Source organism: Rhinolophus ferrumequinum, chromosome 2 (assembly GCF_004115265.2).
Source record: "Rhinolophus ferrumequinum isolate MPI-CBG mRhiFer1 chromosome 2, mRhiFer1_v1.p, whole genome shotgun sequence".
In the NCBI taxonomy this organism is placed as follows: Eukaryota; Metazoa; Chordata; class Mammalia; order Chiroptera; family Rhinolophidae; genus Rhinolophus; species Rhinolophus ferrumequinum.
In genome coordinates this window covers 98704954-98728882 of record NC_046285.1, presented here as the reverse complement: position 1 = coordinate 98728882, position 23929 = coordinate 98704954, and the positions used below count along the sequence as shown (strand labels likewise).

At 45.2% G+C, this 23929-nt stretch overlaps 1 long non-coding RNA gene across 3 annotated transcripts; it reads left to right on the top strand.

Annotated features, from left to right (window-relative positions):
* Positions 1-121: 121 nt before the first annotated feature.
* On the top strand, positions 122-23919 carry LOC117036285 (uncharacterized). 3 transcript variants are annotated; one of them, XR_004425346.1, is made up of 3 exons: positions 122-425; positions 16378-16552; positions 16893-23919. It is a non-coding gene; the product is annotated as an uncharacterized LOC117036285 (long non-coding RNA). The 3 variants fall into 3 exon arrangements; XR_004425347.1 differs by having other exon boundaries at positions 122-439; positions 17285-23919; XR_004425345.1 differs by having other exon boundaries at positions 122-439.
* Positions 23920-23929: the final 10 nt, after the last annotated feature.

The window sequence follows — 23929 nt, the reverse complement described above, 5'->3', positions numbered from 1 at the left end:
CAGCTGACAATCTTATAAGTTACTAGTGTCCTTTCTCTTGCTGCTTTTAGGATTCTCTCTTTGTCTTTTATGCAATTTTTCCAAGAAAGAGAAATTTTTTATGCAAAGTTTTCCAAGAAAGAGTGCCATTCAGGTAGGCTGGCTGCTTGAGATAAAGTGCCGTAAGCATTGGGGGAGTTGGGTGGGCAGGATCCCAGTGAGTCAGCAGGGCAGAGCCCCAGAGCTCACCAGACCAGTCAGTTTCAGATTTGGCCATAAGCGTAGGGGGCGGGCTCAACACATTAAAGATGGCGGCCGCCTGCTGGCCGCTCTGGAAAAGAACTCACGGGAAATGGGACTGGCCTCCAAGCCACACACCTCAGTCTGCTCCCCGAATGCCTCCAATGCCCTCTGAATCACTGTTGCTCCTCTGGAGCCCAAACTGAGTACCTGCGAGTGAGTAAGTCTGTGCGGGCCCTTTAAGAGGACCTCTGAGTTTCCTACAGCCTTCTGTGGCAACTTGACAGTTGGAATCCCACTGTTTTTCACAGCCAGATGTTGTAGGGGCTCCTTTTCCCCACACCAGTAGCCTGGCTAGGAAGCCTAGAGTGGGGCTAGGGTCCTTCGCTCCTCTGGGGGGAAGCTCTGTGGCTGAGGTATCCCTCCCAGTTCATCCACCACTTGGAGGTTTGGGGCCGTCCTGTTCTGCATCTCTGCCTTTCCTACCAGTCTTGATGTAGCTTCTTTATATCCTTAGGTATAAAACTTATCTAGCTAGACTTAAGATGGTTCTCCAGGTTGATTGTTCTATAATTTAGTTGTAATTTTAATTTTACAGGCACAGTGTTTACTGCACCATCTTCAGTCTCCTCTAAATTATTTTTAAGGACTATTTAGTATTCAAAGTTCTTTGACAAAATACTAAGGATTTAATTATTTATAAACATTTTTTCTTCCTGATTAGTTTATGTTCTCATACAGCTGTTGTATTGGAGGAAATTGAGAGTAACTTTTCCTTCTCTGTAGTCAAGTATCTGATGTAAAACGTAGCCATTCATTGGCCACTAGAGGCCGCCGGTCACTTGTTCCACATTTTTCTTAGGTCCTCTTTGTAGATCTGTTGGGGACCAGTTCTCAATCTCCTTTGAGAGATGTCTGTAATCCTGCTGGAGGGTGTAACTAGCCTGGTGTCTCCCAGCTACGAAAGTGAAGTTTACCTCCCAGCTGATGTCTGACTGGCCCTGTCCTCCAGGAGTAAAGGCTACATCTGTGACGAAAGTTGGGTAGTCAATCGAGTCTAACCTTGAAACAACAAATTCTGTATTTTCTGGGCTTTTCCTGAAAATGAATGTAGAGCCTGGTAATGGGCATTTCTCCCTCTTGGGCTCAGCCTGCACCTCAGGGTGCTGAGTTGCCACTGAGACTGACGGATGGCAAAAGGTTCAATAACCATCTGGCCACAGGTCACACTGGTGACCCATCATGTGACTGGTTTTTTAGGACACCTTTAATTTTAAATATTCCCAACTCATCCCCCAAAACCCTGACATTTCAGCACTGTGCAGCCAGAAGTGGCCTAGAAAGCTTGACTTTTGGTCAGTAGGACACTGTTCCCCTAGTTGGAGGAAATGCAACGTGCTCGCCCTGAGAAGAGAAGTGAGGGGGACTTCCCTAGCTCTGGCCTTCCTGTGCCCATGGCTTCTGTTCTCCTGAGCCACATGGTGCTGTGGGAGCAAGAGCAGGCAGTCTGGGTATAGTTTCCACCTGTTAAGAGGCAGCTTTTCCCTGGGGGTGGGGCTGGGACCAGCTGCTTGGTCCCCAGACCTTGTGGGTAGTGGGGACCTGCCACTTCTCCTCTGACCTACTCCACGGGCCAGAGGAAGTAGAAGTTGGGACACAGCAGCAAGACTCCTTCCACCCCCACCTCCAGGGGAAGACGTGGGCTCCTGGCAGAGACTAGAAAGCAGACCCCTGAGCACCCTACACAGGTTCTCCCAGAACCTTTGGCTTCCACCCCTCACCTTCCCACCATCCCCCAGTCACTTAGGGCAGCTGCCCCTGAGCTGGCTAGGATTTCTGCTGCTCCCAAGACAGTGTTTTCTAAAGTGGGCTGTAGCTGACTATATGTCTTGATTGTACTTTACTCTTTGGTTGATTGTCAGATTTTATAAAATCAAATTTGCGTCTATCTTTTTGACTTTCGTTATAATTTTAAATGTGTCCATGAAAAATTTTTGTCCTTGGATGATGTAAAGTTTGCCATAAGATCCTATGATTTTCTTTAAAGAGCGTCCTGCCTTTGTCAGGGTAGAGTTTCTGTATATGATATCCCTGCCAGACTTGCAAAAAATGGTAATGAAGCCACCCGATCACAGTAGGTCTTAAGCACCATTATTTCCATATCATGAGGAATTCTTATTGACTCAATGGGGTATGTGCTGTATGTGGCCATGATAGTTAATCTATTCCTTCATAAAAATCACCAGAAGGTACTAGCCGAAGGGCCACTCACTTCTGAATATAGCAATCATTAGATTGTTAGCATCACACTACACTTGTTTATGAATTCTCATGTAAAAAGAACCGTCCTCTCCACCCACCGCTCTCAGCGCCAGAACCCCCTGAGTTCTCTCTCGACACAGCAGCTGGTCAGAATGTAAATGCGTGAGTCGCCCCTTTATGGTCGTCTATAAGGAAAGAGGGACCAGCAGTCCCGGGTGCCTGCTCTGTGCTCACCATGCTTATTCCGGCTAATTCACTTTGCATCTTCCCGCTAAAGAAGGTGGTGAGGACCTGACTCATCCAGTGAGGGTAGAGCCAACGGGCCACACCCAGGACTTCCCAAGAAATCAACTTATCAGCTAAAGTCATCTTGCCAAATGGCAGGCTTTGGCTCAGCTTAGGTGTGTGGTCTCGGTGTTACTGTCTTTTTAATCCAGTATATCTTTAGCTCAATATCAAATGGAAACGAAGTGCCTGTGTTCTGTACAGTGCCAATCTGGGTCTGCGGTTGTGTCCTTTTACATCACTCGTCTTCTCATATGGTTGTTTCATGGAGACCAGGAATGCTAGTAATAAAATTTGTCACCACCTAAAACCCCTTCAACCAGCAAACTAAACACCAGGCAGTATTTCTGTCACAAGATTTCCTCGTTCCTTGGCAACTGCTCTGCGAAGAATGTGCCATCAAACTCGAAATTAACCTCCACATGCTCAGAGCACAGTGCCCTCGGGGGAGTCTGAGCTCCGCTGAATTCTCTTACAAGCCTCACAACCCTCCAACCCCCATGCTCTAATTGTCACAGGATCCCAGGCGCATCACTCCACGTTGTAGAAAGTCCCCCGGCCCCAGAGAGACTGAGACATGGTTCATTCCAGAAGAAGTTTAACACTAGATGTCACAGCAGTAACAGCTTGCATTTATACCTCCCTGTTTCCCAGACAGTTGGACTAAGCACTCAGTATATTTTCTTACACCTCACAACTGCCAGGTTAGGAAGAAACTAGTATTGTTGTTTCACAAACAAGGAAACCAAAGCCCAGAAAGGTTAATTTGCTCAAGGCGAAGCATCCCCAAACCCACCTGCTGGCCCCAGAATCTGCCGTTACCTCTACAGTAGGCTTCCGTGTAGACCTAATGTATATACCACACCACATGCTAGTGAGCAGCAGTGAGGGAACGTCCACGGAATACACATCTGGGAAGGGCCCAAACGCAGGGTGCTGTCCCCTCCCTGCCCCACACGGAGTAGGCAGATACGAGACAGCATTATTCTGTGACTTCTCTTTTCTTGTCATCCTATTTGTGTTGTGGTGGAATGGATCCCAGAGGCTCAGAGCAACTGTGTATTTTAGTGGTAAATTAGCAAAATACAAAATGCACTCAAAGCTCCTATGGAATCCTGTTATGACTCAATCGCCTATAATTGTAAAATAAAAGAGATGGAGATAAAGCGGCTAAGGGCACTGGTGTGCCAGCCAAAACCCTCCACCAGAGCTGCTCTGCAGCCTTGGCAGAATGTGCTCAGCTCACGTGAACAGACGTCCACCTTTCCATACAACTGTTTCCAGACCTCAAAACTCTTGGCATTTCTGGAGGTAATTTCCATTTAACGAATGAGAGAATTTCTGATTGGCATAGCTCTTGATTTTTCTTTGGGAAGTACCGTGTTTCCCCGAAAATAAGACCTAGCCGGACTATCAGCTCTAACGCGTCTTTTGGAGCAAAAATTAATATAAGACCCGGTCTTATTTAACCGGGTCTTATATAATATAATAATATAATATAATACCGGGTCTTATATTAATTTTTGCTCCAAAAGACGCGTTAGAGCTGATGGCCCAGCTACGTCTTATTTTCAGGGAAACACGGTAAATGATTTACTTCCTGAATATAAGATTTTAATAACTTTATACTAAAAGAGCTTAAATATTGGTGAATATGTGTAGAAAATAAATGTCTCAAGTTGACTATTAGCAAATATGATTTAACCTATTAAAGTTTCCAATATGACATTGTCTATATTGGAAAATTCAGCCTGAGTGGGGAAAGCAGAAAAGGAAAAGAAACATTACCTGTCTTAAAACAACAATTTGTTTGGAAAAAACAGAAAGAGAGAGACCAATTTCAGATTGTGTGGCCATTCCATCCTTGTTGAAACAATTAACTTCTCAGAGTTGGGTATTTTTCTTTTTTTCAAGGTGGATTATATTTCCTAAAAGGCCTCAGAACATACTACCATAGTTAAAATATAATTTTAAATATTTTTAAACTGTAAATTATATTTTTATGTAATTTATAAAATTATACACACACACACACACACACCTGGAGTGCCAAAAAAATGCATACAAGTGGGCACTTTGGTCAACGTTGCTCAAGCAGTAGTTCGCCGTAATCAGAAGTGTCTGGACGCTGATGGTAACCACTTTGAGCACCTCTTGTAATTGCAGAAGTCAAACGTGACTTGTTTTCATCTTTTGTTATTGGTATATATTGAGTATTACAATTTTAGTACAGTTTTTTTCTTTCTTAAAATATATATACATTTTTTGGCACTGTGTGTGTGTGTATACATGAATGTGATATATATATATATACACATATATATATGTGTGTATATATATATATATATATATATATATGCAAAATCTCCAAGTAGGAGCATTTTTTTAAGAGGGACTGCCTTTAATTTTATCAGAAAAAGGAAAGTTACACTAAAACAGTTAACAAAGTCACTTCCTGGCAACTCTGTATTTAGCTCAGGCACTTGGTCCTTACAGCTTCCTCAGAAAATACTGTTCATAAAGCTGACAGCGAGCCTAGAGGTTTTCACTTGCGAGCCAAAATTCAAATGTGTTTCATATACCATAGTGACAAATGCAGTATATAAATCAATTTTTAAAGTATAAATTTAATTTAAAATATTTTTCTCAGTTGAAGCCTCGTCTATATAACACAACTTTTCAATTTTCGCCAAACTCCCACAGCCCGGGCAAAGTTAAGGGACAGGTCCCCTCTCAATTCCCCAAGTTTCCAGACATGGTCACCACACCTTGAGCTAACTGAACTTATACAAAAAAAAAAAAAAAAATCACCAAGGAACTCCACGAAACCTTTAAAGATTATTTAATTGCAAAGCTGCATAATCTATTACAGAGCATAAGAAACATTTGCAGTCACTTTTATGAAGCTAATATAATATTACTGTCATAACAAAGAGTTCTATATCACTAATAAATATTGATACAAATTTTTAAAAATAAAAATACAAGCAAATAGAATCTAAAAACACATTAAATGTATCATGACCAAGTGAGATTTATTCCAGAAATGCAAGGCTGATTTAATGTTAGGAAACCTATCATTTTAACGGCGGGGGGTAGGGGGGGTTGGATCACGTGACCATGTCCATAGCTACCAACAAGGCATTTGACGAAATTCAACTCCCAGTTGACACTGGTTATAAACTACAAACCACACTATAGAGATGATTTACACCCTACTACACTTCACTCTGCTGTTAGATATTCTTCCAAAGCACAACCAGATGGGGTCCCAGGGCCCCCCTCTCTTTGAGGAGGTTGAGTATGGAAGATGAGGTTGAGAGCTAAGGTGAGACGAGGAAGCCAAGTTGATCTCAAATGTGGGAGCTGTTACAGAGGAAACAAAGACCCACAAATTCCCTTCGGGGGAGAAGAGAGGTTTCCACACTTGCCAGGGGCCAGGTGAGGGCAGCTCCCACCCTATGATCTCATTTAACCTGAATCCCCTTTTAAAGGCCCAACTCCAAATACAGTCACCTTCTAAGGTACTGGGGGTTAGAGCTTCAACACGAATTTGGGGTGACACAGTTCAGTCCATAACAGGCTCTGTCATTGAAGAGATACAAGACCTTGGGTAATTTCTTGACCTTTCAGACTCCAGTGTCCTCCTCTGTCAACGGGGATAATAATGCTGCCTATTTCACCCAGTAGGGCTGCATTTGGCTGAGCCAGTGACCACAGTAACTTAACCAAGTAGGGGCTACATGTTCCTCATGTCACAGGAAGCTGGAGGCCGGCAGCTCAGGGTTGGTACAGCTGAGGGTGCCATCAAAGACCAGGATTCCTGTGCCAAGACCCCTGGCCTGAAGCTTCCTTCTTCATGTTTGGAAGGTGGCGATGGTACCTCTGAGCGCCCCAGCTGTGTGTCAGGCAGGGGGATGAAGGAGGGGCGAAAGGCAAGAGGCCACAAGGGGGATGTCACTGGTGTTTGTCCCCTTCTGAAGGAGTTCCCTCAACCTCACCCAGCAACCTTCTTTTATGCCTCATTGGCCAGAACTGATTGTATTGTCAGTCATAGCGATAAAGGGCTCTGGGGTGGTCAGTATTTTAGCCACGTACACTGTTACCTTGAACAAAATTGGAATTCTGCTATTAAGGAGGAAAGGGAGAGTAGACTCCAGATAGATAACGACCTGTATCTGCCATACCTACCCTTAGGGTTGTGGAGAGGACTCATTGAGATAACTTGTATGAAGCAAGACAAGTGAATAACAGTGGTAATATCAACAACCTTAGCCATTAATTCCACAAATGAGGTCCAGAAACATCAAGTGTGTAAAATGTAGGATTATGTTGTTGCAAGACCACTGAAAGGAAAAGGGCCACCCTGCTCCAGAGCTGGCTGACGATTTCAGGAGTCCAACTACTGGAATAAAATCTGTCCTGGTCAAAATTGAGATGTGGCACCTCCGTGTGGTTCTGATGCTTTGACACCTGGGCCTCGCTGACTCTGGAGGGACTGCCCCTCCCAGCGTTACCTGATTCCCAGAGATGGCAAACAATCCACCTGGGAGCACATCTTCTATATACAAATCAGTCAAACCTGAACCCACCCCAACACCTTTGTTGTGCTCTCACAGGCCTCCCATACTGAAGATCACTTATCTCCCTGCCCTGGCCACCCCAGGGCCAGGTACCAGACAACTGGGGACAGTCATGTACCCCAGAGCCTGCTGAAATCATTCAGACTAGCCCATCCCAGGCCCGCTTACCCTGCCTTGCCCATCCCTTCCTGTGAAGCCACAGTGAAGTCTCTTGCCCACATTTTGTCCCCCAGCCTCCTGACAAAACCCTGGTGCTTCCCTGCGCCGTCCTGGGTGACGAGGCGGGGCCCCTCCTGTTGGAACGGTGTAACTATATGTTCAGTGGTGGTCGTCTCCTGAGCTGATGGCCTCACTGCACATGAATAATAATAAAACCTACATTTTAAACCATGAGGGTGGCACAAGCATTTTGGAGAACAGATCGGGCCTGAGAGTGTTGCCGGGATTGTGGCGTGCAGTTCAGACTCAGGTGGGCTGTCTCCGCCCAGTGCTCAAGGGGACAGCTTGTCCCATTGAGACGGGGGTGGGGGGTGGGGGGGAGGGGCAGAGGGAGCGCCTGGACACCCGCCCGCCGCTGCCTCCAGGGGGCGGCACTTGTTGGCAGCTGCCCCCACGTAGGTACCGCCCATCCAGGTCACATTGGTCCAGAGGCTGGGAGTGCAGTGACTAGACGCCTCGCCTCCCAGAGTGCGGGTCAGAGCCCATATTTGGGGAACCGAAAAAGAAAGAAGGCAGCTAAGTTTAGAATTTCAAAGAAAGGTTCACAGCCTGGGAACCCAGATGCGTTCTGGGCTGTGTCAGTAAAAGGAAGTTTATATAAAGCTGTGGGAAATGTAGCACTTCCTTGGATACAAACAGTTACATATTAGCTCAAGATTTTGTCATTGTGAGAAAGAGTTTCAATAGCTGGAGACCAAGCCGTCTCTCAACGAGAAAAATGGTGGCCGAGTGAAATCCGAGGCCCAGAAGCCAGTTCTTGTCAGGCCCTGGGCTCCTCAGCTTGGGGAGCACCAGATGAGCACGGGGGAGCAGCCCCCCAGAAGGTGGGGGGAGCTCATCACAAACCAGATCCACAGTGATAACTCAGAACTGCCCGTCACTCGTGGGGTAGAGTTTCCAAAAGTCAGAGTTCCACCTTCTCGGTGGCACAAACCGCTGTCACAGCTAAAGCAAGACCCTGAGGACTCTGCCACCTTCCCTGAGAACTGCGAGGTTGTCCAGTCTGGCTGGTGGAACTACCGTGCCTTGTGCGCTCTGGGTGGAGTTCCTTCTGGCTCTTTATGTGGTTTCCCCTGGCCTTGGGGGTAGTTCCCTCACAAGCATGTGCTGATCCGTTCCCACTGCATTTCCCAGGGGACCCTCTGCTCCCCTCTGCGTTCTCACCTCCAACGCTCTGTTCCAGGTGCTCCAGCCACTAGGTCTCTCCCTGGCGCTCATCTCTGTGTTATCCACCAGGCTCCACCTGGGTTGTCCCTCCCTAACCTACTCTCAGGGCAGAGAGAAGGGGTGAGAGGGGGTGACGGACTCCTTGCCTGATATCCAGTGTCTCAAAGACATTGTTTTATTTATTTATTTCAGTTTTTTTAGTTGTTTCAAGTGGGAGGGTAATTCCATCCTCTGTTCCTCCATTTTGGTCAGAAGCAGAAGTCCAAGGATGCTCCTGCCAATCAAATATTATGTTCACTATAAATCTACTGTCATTCGTACACCCATGTTTAAAGAATTATGATAAAAGAAAATTGAGCACCTCAATCACTAAAAACTGTACTAAAAATTACTTGTTTGTCGTTTTTTGATGAAAAGGCAATTTGGATTCTCATAGCATTCTGTGGTCTCCAAATTGGACCTCTGCCTGTTTCTCTGTTTTCATGATATGTGTACTGACAGGGAGGGGGGGGAGAAAAATCAAGGTACAAAACGATGTGTAGGCGCTCAATCATTTATTTAAAAAAAGAAATAAATGTGTATATATGCTCGCAGACTCCTAGAATGTCTGTGGAAAGAATGTCTGTGCACAGAAACTGGTCACAGTGACAACGTGTTGTTGGAGCTACAGGAAGGTAGGGAGTGGGAGGCATCTTTTCGCTGCAGGTTCTTTTGTACCTTTTGAAGTGTACGGGGTGCTCTGACGTCTGGGCCCTGTGACAGCACTTTGCACTCCTGATCTCATTTACTTCTTGCAAAAACCTCTGCCATGGTGCTACTATGATTGCCATTTTCCAGAAGAGGAAACTGAGACACAAAGGGCCAAACAAGCCACCCAAGGTCATGCAGCTACCAAGTGGCATAGACGGGATTTGAACCCAGATCACCTAAAGCCAGCACCCACCCTACTGACCATGCTGGCCACCCTCTGTTCAAACTTACATAAGCCAACCTGCAAAATGGAACAACACCGCAAACTCTGGCCACTTCACAGTGTGGTTTTAAGGCTTGAAGGAGATACACACATGCACACACACCCACAGACACAGCCATGTACACAAGTGCACACATGCACACAGAGGTGCATGCACACATACACATACACACGTGCACACATGCATTCATGTGCGTATACACCCACGGACATAGCCATGTACACATGTGCACACATGCACACAGAGGTGCATGCACACGTACACATACACACATGCACACATGTATTCACACACACAGACACAGCCATGCACACATGTGTACACATGCACACAGAAGTGTACGCACACGTACACATACACACGTGCACACATGCATTCATGCACACACACACCCACAGACACAGACACATGCGTTCTGTGTGTGTGTATGTGCATGAATGCATATGTCCGTCAATGTTCTTTGTCCTTCAAACAGCTAATGATTCTGAAGGAACAAATGAACACCTGAGCAAATGACAGGATGAAAGCCCTGTGTCTGCTGCTCTCACGCAGGGTAATCTTTGTGAGAGGGAGAACACCGTGCTCTGCCTCGGTGTTGATAGGGCTCGAATTTGAAGGTGCTGATGGATCCTCTCCACCCCACCCCCACGAAGGCACCTTGTGTGAGATCCAGACACACCTTCATGCTGGAATCAGGGTGAGGAGCTGAAGCTGAAACAAAGGACACCTGTGTTTGCAAAAGTGAATTTAAACATACAGTATGAGAAATATAATGTTGTAAAGATTATGTAGGATGCCAGGTGGGCACTGGGCTTATCAGGGGGATCGCTTCATAGACCGTGTAGATGCCTGACCACTGCGCTGTACACCTGAGGCTGATGTAGAATAATATTGAATGTCAACTACAATTTTATATATATATATAATCACGGGGTGTAAAGTACAGCACAGGGAATATAGTCAATGGCATTGTAACAGTTATATATGATGTCAGAGGGGCAGTAGATTGGAGGGGGTGGTTATCACTTTGGGAGAGTGTAAATGTCTAACTATTATGTTGTTTTGTACACCTGAAACTAATTAAAGAGGTATTAATAAAAAAAGAATTTAAACAGACCCTCCGGTGAGCAGAAAGAGCACAATAGGAGAAGATGGGAGCCTCACCAGGTAGGGGTGGACAGACTGGACCCTCTCAGAAGCCAAGTTCAGCCGACCAGCCCGGGGCAGACTTGGCAGCCCGAGAGGAGCCAGGCAGTCTCTATAACCAGCACATTCTTCTTTCTTTTTTTTTTAGGGTTGCATTCCTGGGGGCACTGAATATGTCAACCTGACATTTCATAGTCCAGCCATCCAAGTGCAGAAAAGGGCATTATTTTAGACTGAAAAGGTGTATTTTATATTCACACACTTGACTTTCAAGACCCTGAATGAATTTTGCTGAAATAAATATTCCCCTTTGGGTTTAGTCCAAGTCTGTGAAGTTTTAGTCCCAATCGCCTTTTCTCTTTCTTTCTTTTTAAAAGAAAATTAAAAGCAACTGAAAAGAGGGATTTAGAAATGAATGGCTATTTTTCAACATGCCTTATAAAATGAAAAGGAGCAAATGCTATAATATTTCTTAGAGACACAGTTTTAAGGAAAATGAGATTTAGAACCCTGTGTCTGTGCGATGTGAGATTTCTATCTTGCAGGCCTCAGTATTCAACAAAGCACAGTCAGAAGGGAGGTGAAAATTTAGGTGACCACCCATCCGATTGCCCAGCACTACCACCTGGGATTTAGCACGGATAGTCCTATGTGGCAAAATACCCCTCGGTCCCCAGCAAACCAGGATGGGTGGTCACCCTAGCTGGGATTACCATGGATACAAGAAGTGCTCACAAAACCCTACTCAACCTAACCCAGGTGACCCAATTTCTCTGTCAATTCAACTTCATAGTGCATTGCATCAAGAATTGTACACAGGGCCAAGTGCAGGGGTTTTAGAGGGTTCGAGAAATAAGACATTATTTCCCACCACAGCTCTAAACTAACTGGGAGCACTTCTCACCTCCAGGACTGATGAAGCTGAGTGTGGAGACCAAGGCTGAGGTGTGTGGCAACACAAGCTTAGAGCAACCCCAGAATTAGCCACAGGCATGTGTGGATGACCATGCACTACACTGCAAGCTGTAAAGTCCTTGCCTTCTTCATGGTACTATTCGTAGTGCCGTCCTACTTCCCGACACACGAGCCCTTACTAAGTACTGTTGTCCTGGGGAGAAGTGTCATGGTGAACATGCAAAGAGAAGTGTGTGTGCATCTGCATGCACGTGAGTGTATGTGTGTGCATGTGTGTGCACGCATCCGGGGGAGACAAATAGAGGAGATATCAGGAGGTGAAGCCAGGGCGCAGTCCCCCAGTCTGCAGCAACACTAGGTGCTTTTGTGGGGTCCTTCTGCAGTGCTGGGCTTGGAGGAGGTGAAAGTTAACTGCCACCAGCTGCCACCCCATTGTTTGTCCTCAGCCTTCTCTCTCCCACTCCTTCTTCCAAGCATTAAGTTCAGGCTGATAGTACATATCTCCTGGACAGTTTCCTTGGAGGCTCTCCAACCCCACCTTCTCCCTGCCCCCCTGTGATCAGCAGGTCTCCTGAGAGATCACAGATGTGAGCTCATGTGGCCAGGTCTAGTCAACATCAGATGAAGATGGTCACCTTCACGCCTCCAGAAACCCTAGACCCTCCCATAACCTGTCCTGAAGCTTGCACCTTATCTGCTTTCCCTTCCTCTCTTCCACTCTTGGTGTTGTGCCGCCAAGCTGACCCAGAGTGAGTAGCCTTGTGTGTCTTCCCACAGGACTGGTGAGAAGCTAGGTGAGTGTGGATGGAAGATGCAGAGGACGGGGAGGGCGAACCCCCTTCTGAGGGGCTCTGAGCAGGAGTGTTTAGGGACCCCCAGGACCCTGCCAGTCTCTGTCCCCAGGCCAGCTTCCCCTCTACTGCCCAGGGCGGATCAGGCCGGCCAGGTTGGGCAAAGATGTAGTCATCCCTATAAGACACCGTCTGGGCTTATAACATACATAAATGTAATATTTTAACAATAAAAATACGAAGGAGGGGGTGGGAATGAAGCTACATTGGAGAATGGAAATGACATGAAATAGTAACTTGAATCAATAAGAAGCAATAGAGAAACAAAATGGGAATTAAGAAGGTTAATATAAAAAAACCTCAATAAATATATTTGTGCTTTTTCCTTTCTTCTGTTAGTGTTTTTAAAAAACATAATAGTATATAAAGCCATGATTATAACAATGTGTAGTTGGGTTTATAACATATAGACATAATATGCATAACAATAACAGCACAGAAAAGGGAATTGGGAATGAAGTGGATTCTGATAAGATGTAAGATGCAGGAAAACTACAAAAGCAAAAACAAAAAACAAAACTTAAAAAATATAGTTAAGTTTATCAAAGAAACAAAAATTGCACACTAGAAAATATCCATTTAAGAGAAAAACAAGTGGTAAAGAAGGAATGGAAAAACAAAGTAGCCATTAGTAGTCTAGAAAATAGAAAGCAAAATGACAGCTGTAAATCCAACAATGTCAATAATAAGATTAAATGGAAATGGATTAAACAATTTAACCAAAAGGCAGAGATAAACAAACTGGATAAAAAGCCAAACAAACCATGATCTAATTGCATGCTATCTACAGGAGATACACTTTATATTCAAAGACACAAATAGGTTGAAAGCAAAAGATGTATCATGAAAACTACAACCATAACAGGGCTGCAGGGACTATTATTGATATCAGACAAAATAAACTTTAAGATAAAAACTGTTACTAGAGATAAAGAGGGAAATTTTACAGTAATAAAAGGGTCAATTGGGCAGGAAGATATAACAATGATAAACATATATGCAGCTAAAAACAGAGACCCAAAATACATGAAGCAAAATGTGACAGAACTAAAGGAAGAAATAGATGATAATCTTCAAAATTCAACAATAATAGTTGAGTACTTCAACACTTCTCTTCCAATTATGGATAGAATGACTAGGCAAAAACCAGTATGGATATAGAGGACTTGAAAAACACCGTAAAGCAACTAGACATACACCAAAACAGCAGAATACACATTTTCTCAAGTGCACATGGAATAGTCTTCATGATAGACCATATGTATGCTATAAAACAAGTCTCAATAGATTTACAAGGATTGAAATCACACAAAGTATGTCCTCTGACTACAGTGGAATTCAATAAGAAATCAACTACAGAAAGAATTTTGGGAAATTCACAAATATGTGGAAATTGCATAATAATTTTTAAATAACCTATGGGTCAAAGAGGAAAGCACAAGGGAAATTAGAAAATACTTTGAGATGAATGAAAACAGAACCTACATACCAAACTTATGAGATGCTGCTAAGGTAGTGCTTAGAGGAAAATTTATAGTTATAAAGGCCTATATTTTGAAAGACTATCTTGAATAAAATAATCTAACCTTTCACCTTAGGAATCTAGGAAAAGAAGAGAAAACTAAATCCCAAAGCAACAGAAAAGGGGAAATAATAAAGATTAACATGGAAATAAATGAAACAGAGAATAGAAAACCAATTGAAAAATGAATAAAACCAAAAGTTGTTCTTTTGAAAAAAATCAACAAAATTGACAGACTTTTAGCTAGATTGATGAGAGAGAGAAAGAGAGAGAGAGAAGGGGGAAGACTCAAATTACTGGAGTCAGAAATAAAAGGGGACACCAGTACTGATCTTAAAGAAATAAAAAAGGGAATTATAAGAAAATACAATGGACAACTGTATGGTAACAAATTAGATAACAGATGAAATGAAAAAAGTCCTAGAAAGATACAAACTACTGAAATTGACTTAAAAAAATGAATAGAACTATAACAAGTAAAGAGATTGGATTAGTACATTAAACATTCCACAAAGAAAAGCCCAGACCCAGATGTCATCATTGGTGAGTGACGTCACGTAATGCCGTGCGCAGTGCCTGGCTCAGTCAGTGCCCAGGAAAGGTTACCTATATTGATTGTTGATATTACTTTTCCACTGCATGAGTTTCAAACTCTACATTGCCCTTGTCTGTCGTCACTTGCTTGATTGTGAACATCTTGAAGGCAGGGAATGTGTCTTATGCTTTGAATTTGTAGAGCCCAGCTCGCTGCCTGGCTAATACCTTGAGAGAGGTAGATAGAAAATAATGTCAGAATTCAAAGGAGGTGTGTCATATCCCAGTCAGGGGAATCGGGAAAGGTTTTTGGAGAAGCAGTGTCTGAGCTGCGCCTCAGAGACTGGTAGGAATTCATGTGGCAGCGAAGGATGGGAGATTCCCAGGAGAAAACACAGATGGGCTAACATGGATAGGTGTCCAGCAAAGCTTCAAGAAAAAAGAATCTTTAAAACTTCTCAGTGCAGAAATCCCTCGGCTCTTTCTATTGGTGAGAAAGCTCCCTGTTTAAAAACGTCTCATTAGTTTTCTAGTCCTTCTGTCTTTCATCTCACCCTTACCATTGTGCTTCTTTGAAGACCCACTTTCCTTCTCTGTTTCAAGTTGAATTTCAGCAGCTCCTCATTGCTGATGCTTCCCAGTGACCCTAAGCAGTATGTATAGTCATGGTCTCCATTTTACAGATGGGGAGACTGAAGGCCAGTGAGGTTAGGAAATAGCCCGAGGTCCACAGCCAATGAGTGATGGAGGTGGAATTTCAACTCCTTTAGGAACAGTCTTTGAGGAGCTTCAACTGTATGTAGTACCCTTCTGAGCACGTGTGGGATTTTGCTTCTGTGCCACCTACCCCCACCCCCCTATTCTCTTTGGAGAAAGTATAAGCCGATAGGTTCATGAAGACAAAGATTTTAAAAATCATCTTGATGAGGTACAGGGAAGGGAATTATTCAGATGTCCAGGACACAACACTGCTCCCAGGACTAGCACGGCCATCTCCCAGCATGTGTCCTCCATGCAAGTGTGCACGTCCCCGGTCCCACGCTGGGTCAAAGCAGTGGTAGGTATTTCGGGGTGTGGGTGGGACTGAGCATGGACACACTCCACATGTATATATGTGAGGTCCTTCACTTCTTTAATTTATGATAATGTTCTCATGCACTTGCAACAAAATATATGTACATTTGTGAAGTGAATTTTCTAATTAAATTTTACATGTGACATAAAAAGGGGGTGTGGGCGGTGAGAAGAGAAAGGTGGGCCTGGGGCCAGAGGCTGAGACCGATGCTCCCCATTTCTCCCCATGCAGCCACATCTCAGCATCCAACCCTGAACAGCTTGAGAATTCTAAGTTTGAACCTACTCTTTAAGGTCATTATAAAGGTGTATTTGTCAAGGTAACAGAGAGAGAACATTTTTAATGTAACTTTTTTTTTGGCTTGATGTCTAACATTTTAATATTTGGCTACATGGCATGTGAGAGACTCCATTTCTCTCCGACCCTGCAAATGCTAGGGGCAGACCCATAGATTCTATACACAGATAGAAACATATAGTTTTATGTTGAGTCTTCTTTTACATAAATGGTATCGTAAATCCATGTTTTAGTTTACAATTTGCACTTTTTATTTAATAATATGACTTCTAACATTTTTCTACCTCATTTAAAAATACAACACAGTGCATCTTTTTTTTCCCCCCAGAGAAAGCTGGGATTCTTCCCAAGACATCTTCACTAAGAAGTTTTCCATGTGCATCAACCCAGAGACTTAGGTGAGACTCATTTAACAGAAACCTCTGCTGGAGGAGCCCGTGATCCCCCCTCCGCTGACAGCTCACACCTCGCTCGCCCAGGGTCCGGCAGCTTTGCAATCAGAGGTAAGGTTCTAAGGAAGGAAGTGCAGTAGCTCAGAGATGGGAGGCAACTCCTGGGTTTGCAAATTCTTCAGAGATTAGTAACATGGTCTCTTGCTAGTCCATTGTTAGGAGTTGGGAACATTTTCCCTCTAATCCTTTTGTGAGGTAATGTCATGATTTTACACATGCCTAGAACTGTAGTTCCCTCCCTTCCTCAGAAATTAATCAAGCATTTTCCAGGTCAGATTGATGTTTAGTCATCTGAACACGAGGCCCTTCCTCTCGCCTTAATCTTTCCCAGGCGGGATTTTGTCTTTGAAACAATAGGATATGACAAGGTCTATTTTTCTTTTCTTGAAAGGACTCCATCCACGGAGTCATGCGTTGGAACAGAGAAAGTCCTGGGAAATATGTGGCCCCAGTCGGAAGTGACCAGCTTTCCTCTCTTTGTTCTGCCGAGTCCTGTGGTTCAAGCTCGCGATAGGACAGGCAGTTTGCTTAAAAGCAGGAAGGCGGCATTTTCACCTCGAGATAAATTCCCAATTGAATTTTCTGTTGGACCAATCCGAAAGAAATGCAATTAGACTGTGAGCAATGTTCAAGCAAAGACTGGGAAGCTTTCAAAGACGGCTCTGCTAGAAATGATTTGTTGGGCCCTTGACATATGTTTGCATTTGGCGATATTAATTGCATCTTAAAGCACCCACGGGAGTCATGCTTTCTAGGAGCATAGGTTTTTAATTTCTCCCACAGAATGAAGCCATAATTTGGAATTTCCAAGGTATCAAGACTAACTGGGTAGTGCTCAGCAACCTTAAAATCAGGAGCAATTACTGCAACCTGCGCATGACTGGTGGTGGGTGGGCTGACCAGGCGAGTCCCATCATGAAGGTTAGGCTGCAGCTGTGGCTCTGGGTCTGCGCACCAAGGCACCCTGAGGATGGAGGCCTCCGGACTTGGAGACGAGGGACACATAGGGACCTCCCCAGGAAGGTGAGCGGAGGTGAGAGGAGGTGGTCCCCGGGTCCCACATGTCTGGCCTGGAATTTTGATCTGACTGTGCTGTTGGCTGGTGAGTCCCAGGGAAATAACACTCCATTTCATTGCAGTGAGTTGAGCTCGCGTCTTCGTGTCTGAATGAATACTCCAGCTCAGCGCTGGCCAGCACACCTCTCCACACTGTCCAAGAGAGTAGCCGCTGGCCACGTGGGTACTAAGCACTTGAAATGTGACTGGCGTGCCTGAGCCGCTGACGTCTAAATTTTATTACAGTTGATCTTTGAACAACAAAGGGGAAAGGGGCACCAACCTCCCATGCAGTCTAAAATTTTCACGTAACTTTTGACTCCCTCCAAATTTAGCTACTAATAGCCTACTGTTGACCGGAAGCCTTACCGATAAACATGAATAGTCAATTAATGCATGTTTTGTATGGTAGAGGTATTATATACGATATTCTTACCATAAAGTAAGCTAAAGAAAATGTTATTAAGAAAATCATAAGGAAAATACCTTTACAATGTTTATTGAAAAGAATTTGTATATAAGCGGGCCCTCGAAGTTCAAACCCATGTTGTTCAAGGGTCAGCTGTAATGGTTGAAATTTAGATAAGCACATGTGGCCAGTGGCTCTGCCCTGAACAGCACAGCCCTGGATTGTCACCATCTGTGACTAAGTACCATCTCATTCATTCTCAAGGGAGCCTCAGGCTGCCTCTGCAGGGGAGGTGCCTGTCTGTGTGAAATTCCTGAGAGGCTGTGGTGGCCTTGGGTTATGAGTTGGCTTCCTGAATTCTCCCTGATGTGGTTGATGGTTATCGTGGCTCTTTCTTGCCTTATTTCCAGCTATAGACCTGTATGGCTTCCGGTGAACAGAGCATTTAGTTGGAATATTTATTTAGGATTTAATCTCCGAGGCTACAGTCCAGTCTTGGGATGGAGTTTGGCCAACTCTGCATTGGTGGCCAGGCTTACAATGGGCTTCTTAAAACCAAATGACCATAGTTCCGGGTTTATAACTCCCCTGCCAAAGCTGGGCGTGACCTTTTAAGTCTGTGTGTGGGAGATTCCACAATGGCCTTGGCTGAAGAATCCAAGAAAGGTCAGGCCTTGACACTTTCCTCTGAGCTCTTCAGACAAAGTCACTTCTCTTCTACAAACTCCTCTCCATAGCAGGGTGGAAGGGGGCTGCCTTGGTCTCTCTCGACAGCTTGTTTTTATTTTGCCCCTGATTCTGTCAGATGCCCTGAGCGCAGTATAAATGGCTCAGCCTCGGCCCTGTTGGATGCTGCTGCACAAGAGGCAGAAATAATTAAAAATGAAAGCTGACATTAATGTTGTTCTTATTAGGTGTGAAGCACGGCCTCTATCAACACCACTAGGAAGGAGGTGCTATTATTATGTCCATTTTATAGGTGAGGAAACTGAGGCACAGATAAGTCACCTTGAGACCAAGCTAGGACCAAGTTGGAGCAAATGCTGGAGACAAGAAGGCAACACAGCTGGAGGGGAACCCTGAGGTCAACGCGGGGGCAGAGTCATGTCCAGTCTGGTATCAGCCTTCCAGGGCCTGGGGTGGCGGCAGAGAGGGGAGTGAAAGCTTCAGGGCAGTGGTACTTTTCAGGGGGTCCTCACTAGACAATGTGGGCCAGCAGGAGCAGGACCAGCTGGGGAAAGTGGAGGATGAGAGCACTTACTCAGCTCAGTTACCTGCCAGGGAACACTCACCATCAGGCGTGGTTCCCCAGGTAACTGGGAGCAGAAACTGGTGTTCAGGGACCCATGGAGAAAGTCAGGGGCAGATTGAAAGGGGCCTTTTGTAGCCCCCCCTTTCCAAGACTCGCCACACACCAGGTGTGTGAACGGCTGACTCTTCCCTGACCCCACTTGGTAGTGGGGAGGGACCCTGGTGTTCCTTCGGGTCTGACTCCCACTCAGGCTATAGGTGACATTGTGTCAACAGTGTGGGCCATCTGGGCCCAGCACAGACACCCCCCCAGGCCCACTGAGCCCTCACACCCGGTGTCTTAGGTCAATTTCCTGAGATGGGGATTCTTGCATCAGTGATTTATTGAAGGAGTGCTTTCAGCGGAAATATGGGACCGCCCCCATTCCCAAGCCCGGGGGGATACGTTCCGAGACCCCAATGGATGCCTGAAACTGCGGATAGTACTGAACTCCACACATGCTGTGTTTTTTCCTATGTGTATGCACATACATTTTCACTGAAAGGAAGCACTTTCCGGCTTCTCTTTGGCACCTGAGTTGCCAGCATCACTCCTCTTGTGCTTTGGGGCCATTAGTAAGTAAAACAAGGGTGACCTGAACACAAGTACTGTGATACGGCCACAGTTGCTCTGCTAACCCGAGGCAGCTACTAAGTGACTAGTGGGTGGGGGTCGTCTACAGTGTGGAGACGCTGTAGGGATGGGATGAAGCAGGAAGGCACAAGATCTCATCAACTGCTCAAAACACACAGTTTCCAGCTTATGAATTGTTTATTTCTGGAATTTTCCATTTAATATTTTTGGACCGCGGCTGACTGTGGGTAAATGAAAGCTTAGAGAACGAAACCATGGATAAGGAAGGACTAATACTTGTAAGACAATTGCTATGGTCTGAATTTGTGTCCCCCACCAAATTCATGTGTTGAATCTTAACCCCTAAAGTGCTGGGGTTAGGCCTTTGGAGGTGATCAGATCATGAGGGTGGAACCTGTGAACGGAATCGGTGCCCTTACCAAGGAGACCCCACCGAGCTCTCTCGCCCCTTCCACCATGTGAGGACCCAGCAGGAAGGTGCCAGCTATGTGCCAGGAAGAAGGCTCTTACCCGACCACACTGGCATCCTGAGCGTGGATGTCCAGCCTTCAGAACTGTGAGAAATAAGTTTCTACTGATTATAGGTCACCCAGTCTACGGCATTCTGGTTATAACAACCTGCTCAGACTAAGATAATAACGGTGAGGGGTCAACTGTGTAGAAGAGTCAGGTGTGGGTCGTTCGCAGCAGCTGTTGCAGGTGCCCGGCCTGGTACAGGGACTGAGGGGGCACAGCATCAGGCACAGTCCCTTGTGGGACTGCTCATGGCTTCCCAGCCCTTGCTCGGCCCCTGGGTGTGTGCTGCTTCTCCCTGAAGCTCCAGCAGCCCTGACAAGCTCGGTGAGTCCAGAGGGGCTGAATTTTGCAGCAGGTGGCTCACATCTTGAAAGTCAGTGTTTGCAGCAAGTAACTGACATAGTGACACGTGCAAACCTCCCACCGAGGGCTGGCCTCTTTTCACAGGACTTCTGGGACCCCACAGTTTGGAAACAGCAGGGTGCCTGCTGCCCAGATATACACACACAGCCAAGAGGCAGCAGACATGTGTGCCCTGTGCTCCCTGGATGGACTTGCACCCGGGAGCTTCCTCCAACCACGGCACTGCAATGGCACCCCCATCCAAATCTGGTTTGGTCCTTTTCCTCCTGGGCTTGGTGCCCATCCAAACACATTCTCAGCAGGACCCCTCAGGCTGTCCATGAGAAGAACGTGGCATTCTTCTCTGGGGCTCAGAAAATGCAAATAAACAACTCACTGCATTTGCACAGGCCAAAGACTGATCCTTGCCTTGGCAGGCCTGTCCTGCAGCTGCCTCCTCAGGGGTCCTGGGAGGGATGTGCATGTGTGGGGGTGTTGGGGGGTCAGGGGGAGACTCAGATGAAGGAAAACCTATTGTGGAATTCAACAAAAACTTTGTGACTGAGGTCAGTGTGGGCCCTGCTCTTTCTCTGGCTGGTAAAGTGAAAACCTTCAGGGGCCATGTTCTGTTCAATCCCAAGAAGACAGTCATATTGATATTCATGGAGCCAGAAAAAATGTGCTTCTTGAGAACTGGGACTAGAGACAACGGGGAGAGGCTGCTCGGAGAGCTGGGACAATATACCAACGTGCTCCTTGCTGGGCTCAGGGAAATGAAAGGACACGGATTCTCTTTGACTAGAACGAAATCCTCAGGAAGAAGTACGGCAATGGAGCTATATGTTCACTTCCTTCTTTGCTGGGACTTAGAAGAGACTCATCTCTAATGACAGATTTAAAACACGTCATCACAACCCCAGCAACTTCTCCCAATCCCCCACATTACGGCCGAAGGACTCAGGTACCTGGAAGTCCTGAGGACTTTCAGCCTCGGCCCAAACCTGTCCGGGTGACACCTCTCTTGGTCAGTCACTTTCTCGGGCCAGGATAAAGAAGCTCATTTTGAAATTCCAGAAGCAGGAGGGAAAAGAGGGGTCATCACTCTGACTCCCCTTCACTCCCCTTCTCTCCGCTGCATGGAAATCAGGGGGTTTCTCACCAACCCTGTGTGTGGTTGCCATTTTGTGTGACGTTTTGCTGCTGTTAAAATGTCACCCACGAATGTTTACAGCAGCACCACCACAACAGCCAAAAGTGGAAACAACCCAGAAGCCCACCAGGAGATGAATGAACGAACTGAATGTGGTATGGCCATACAATGGACTCTTAGTCCTCCATAGAAAAGAATGAAGTGCTGATAAACATGCTACAAACCTTGAAGACATTATGCCAAGTGAAAGAAACCAGTCACTAAAACTACATACTGTGGGATTTCATTTATACGAACTATTCAGAACAGGTAAATCCATACAGAAAGCAGATTATTAGTTGCCAGGAGCTGGAGGAATGGGGAGTGACTGCTTAATAGGTATGGGGGGGCTAATTTTCAGGTGCTGAAAATGTTTTGGAAGTAGATAGAGGTGGTGGTTGCAAGCCACTGTGAATGTACTAAATGCTGCTGAATTGTGCACTTTAAAATGGCCAATTTTACTTTATGCGAATTTCATCTCTGCTGTAGACTAAATGTTTGTATCCTCCCAAGACTCATGTATTAATTCCTAACCCCCAAGGTGATGTTTCTAGGAGGTGGAGCCTTTGGGAGGTGAATAGATCACAAAGGTGGAGCCCTCATGGCAGATTAGGGCCTTTATCAAAGAGACCCCACAGACCTTGCTGCCCCTTCTGCCAAGTGAGGACGTAGAGAGAAGGTGGCTGTCTGTGAACAAGGGTGCCAGCCCTCACCAGACTCCGAATTTACTAGCACATTGATCTTGGACTTTCCAGCCTCCAGAACTGTGAGAAATAAGTTTCTGTTGTTTATAAGCCACCCAGGCTATGGTACTTTTGTTATAGCAGCTCGAATGAACTAAGACAAACTGAATTAAAACAATCAAAATTGCAGAGCCCTCCCCAATCTGGGCAGCGGGGCTGGTTGATGAGAGACAGGCCTCTCTCTTCACAACCATCCTTCTCTGCGTTCCTTGAATGGACCTTTCACCCTCTGGACCTGGAGAACTGAAAAAGAAACGCCTTCTCCCGTATGTGTCATTCATTGCTCAGGTTCCTGAGGAAAAAGCTAGTATTTCCTGATCGCCTCACAGTAAGTCAGCTCCAGCACTTTCTATTGTGTGACTTGGGCCCCGATGCTTACCCTGTTAGCCTTCACTTCCTCATCTCCATACACCGATTTGCAGGGTTGATGTGATGATAAAGTAAGATAAGGCAGGGAGAGCTCCTCTGGAGTGGGCATGTGAGATAGATACAAACCACTGTTTTTATACTCTAAGCCCACTGGGAAAAGAAAGGGAAAAAAATTTCTTTCTACTCCATAGCTATACGCCTCCTGTCTACGAGGGGGAGCCTTCTAAAGGAACGCATCATCAGGAAACTGTTTCCTTAATTCCTTTTTCTTTTGGTCCTTCACCTGCCCTTCCCCAATATGGTAAGACCCATTTTTCTGCAGCCATTTAAAGGGTAACTACACTTGATCCTTGCCCACAGGACTGCTGGGTAATCTGGTTGATCACTATTTACTACTAGGAGCTCTGTGGTTTTAAACTTTAAACCAGGAGTTGGCAAAATTTTTCTGTAAAGGGCAAGAGCAAATATTTTAGGCTTTGTGGACCATACTTTATTTACAAAATCAGGTAAACGCCTCTTGCCTTTTTGTGTACAGCTCTGAACTGAGAAATTTTTTGACATGTTTAAGTAATTGATGAAAAAGCAAAGAAGAATAATATATGACATGTGAAAATGAAATTAAATTCAAATTTCTGTGTCTATAAATAAAATTTTATTGCAACACCATCAGTTCATTCATTATATATTAGCTATGGCTGCTTCTGAACTACAGTGGCAGAGTTGAGTAGTCGTGGCATGAACCACAATGCCTAAAATATTTATCTTGCCCTTTAAGAAAAATTTTGCTGAACCCTGCTCTAATCAAATAATGTTAGTGATTAAAATCCACCACCAGTGAAAGTGAACACATAGTGGATAAACTCATGCTTGCTGTGCTATATATATATATATATATACATATATATATATATATATATAT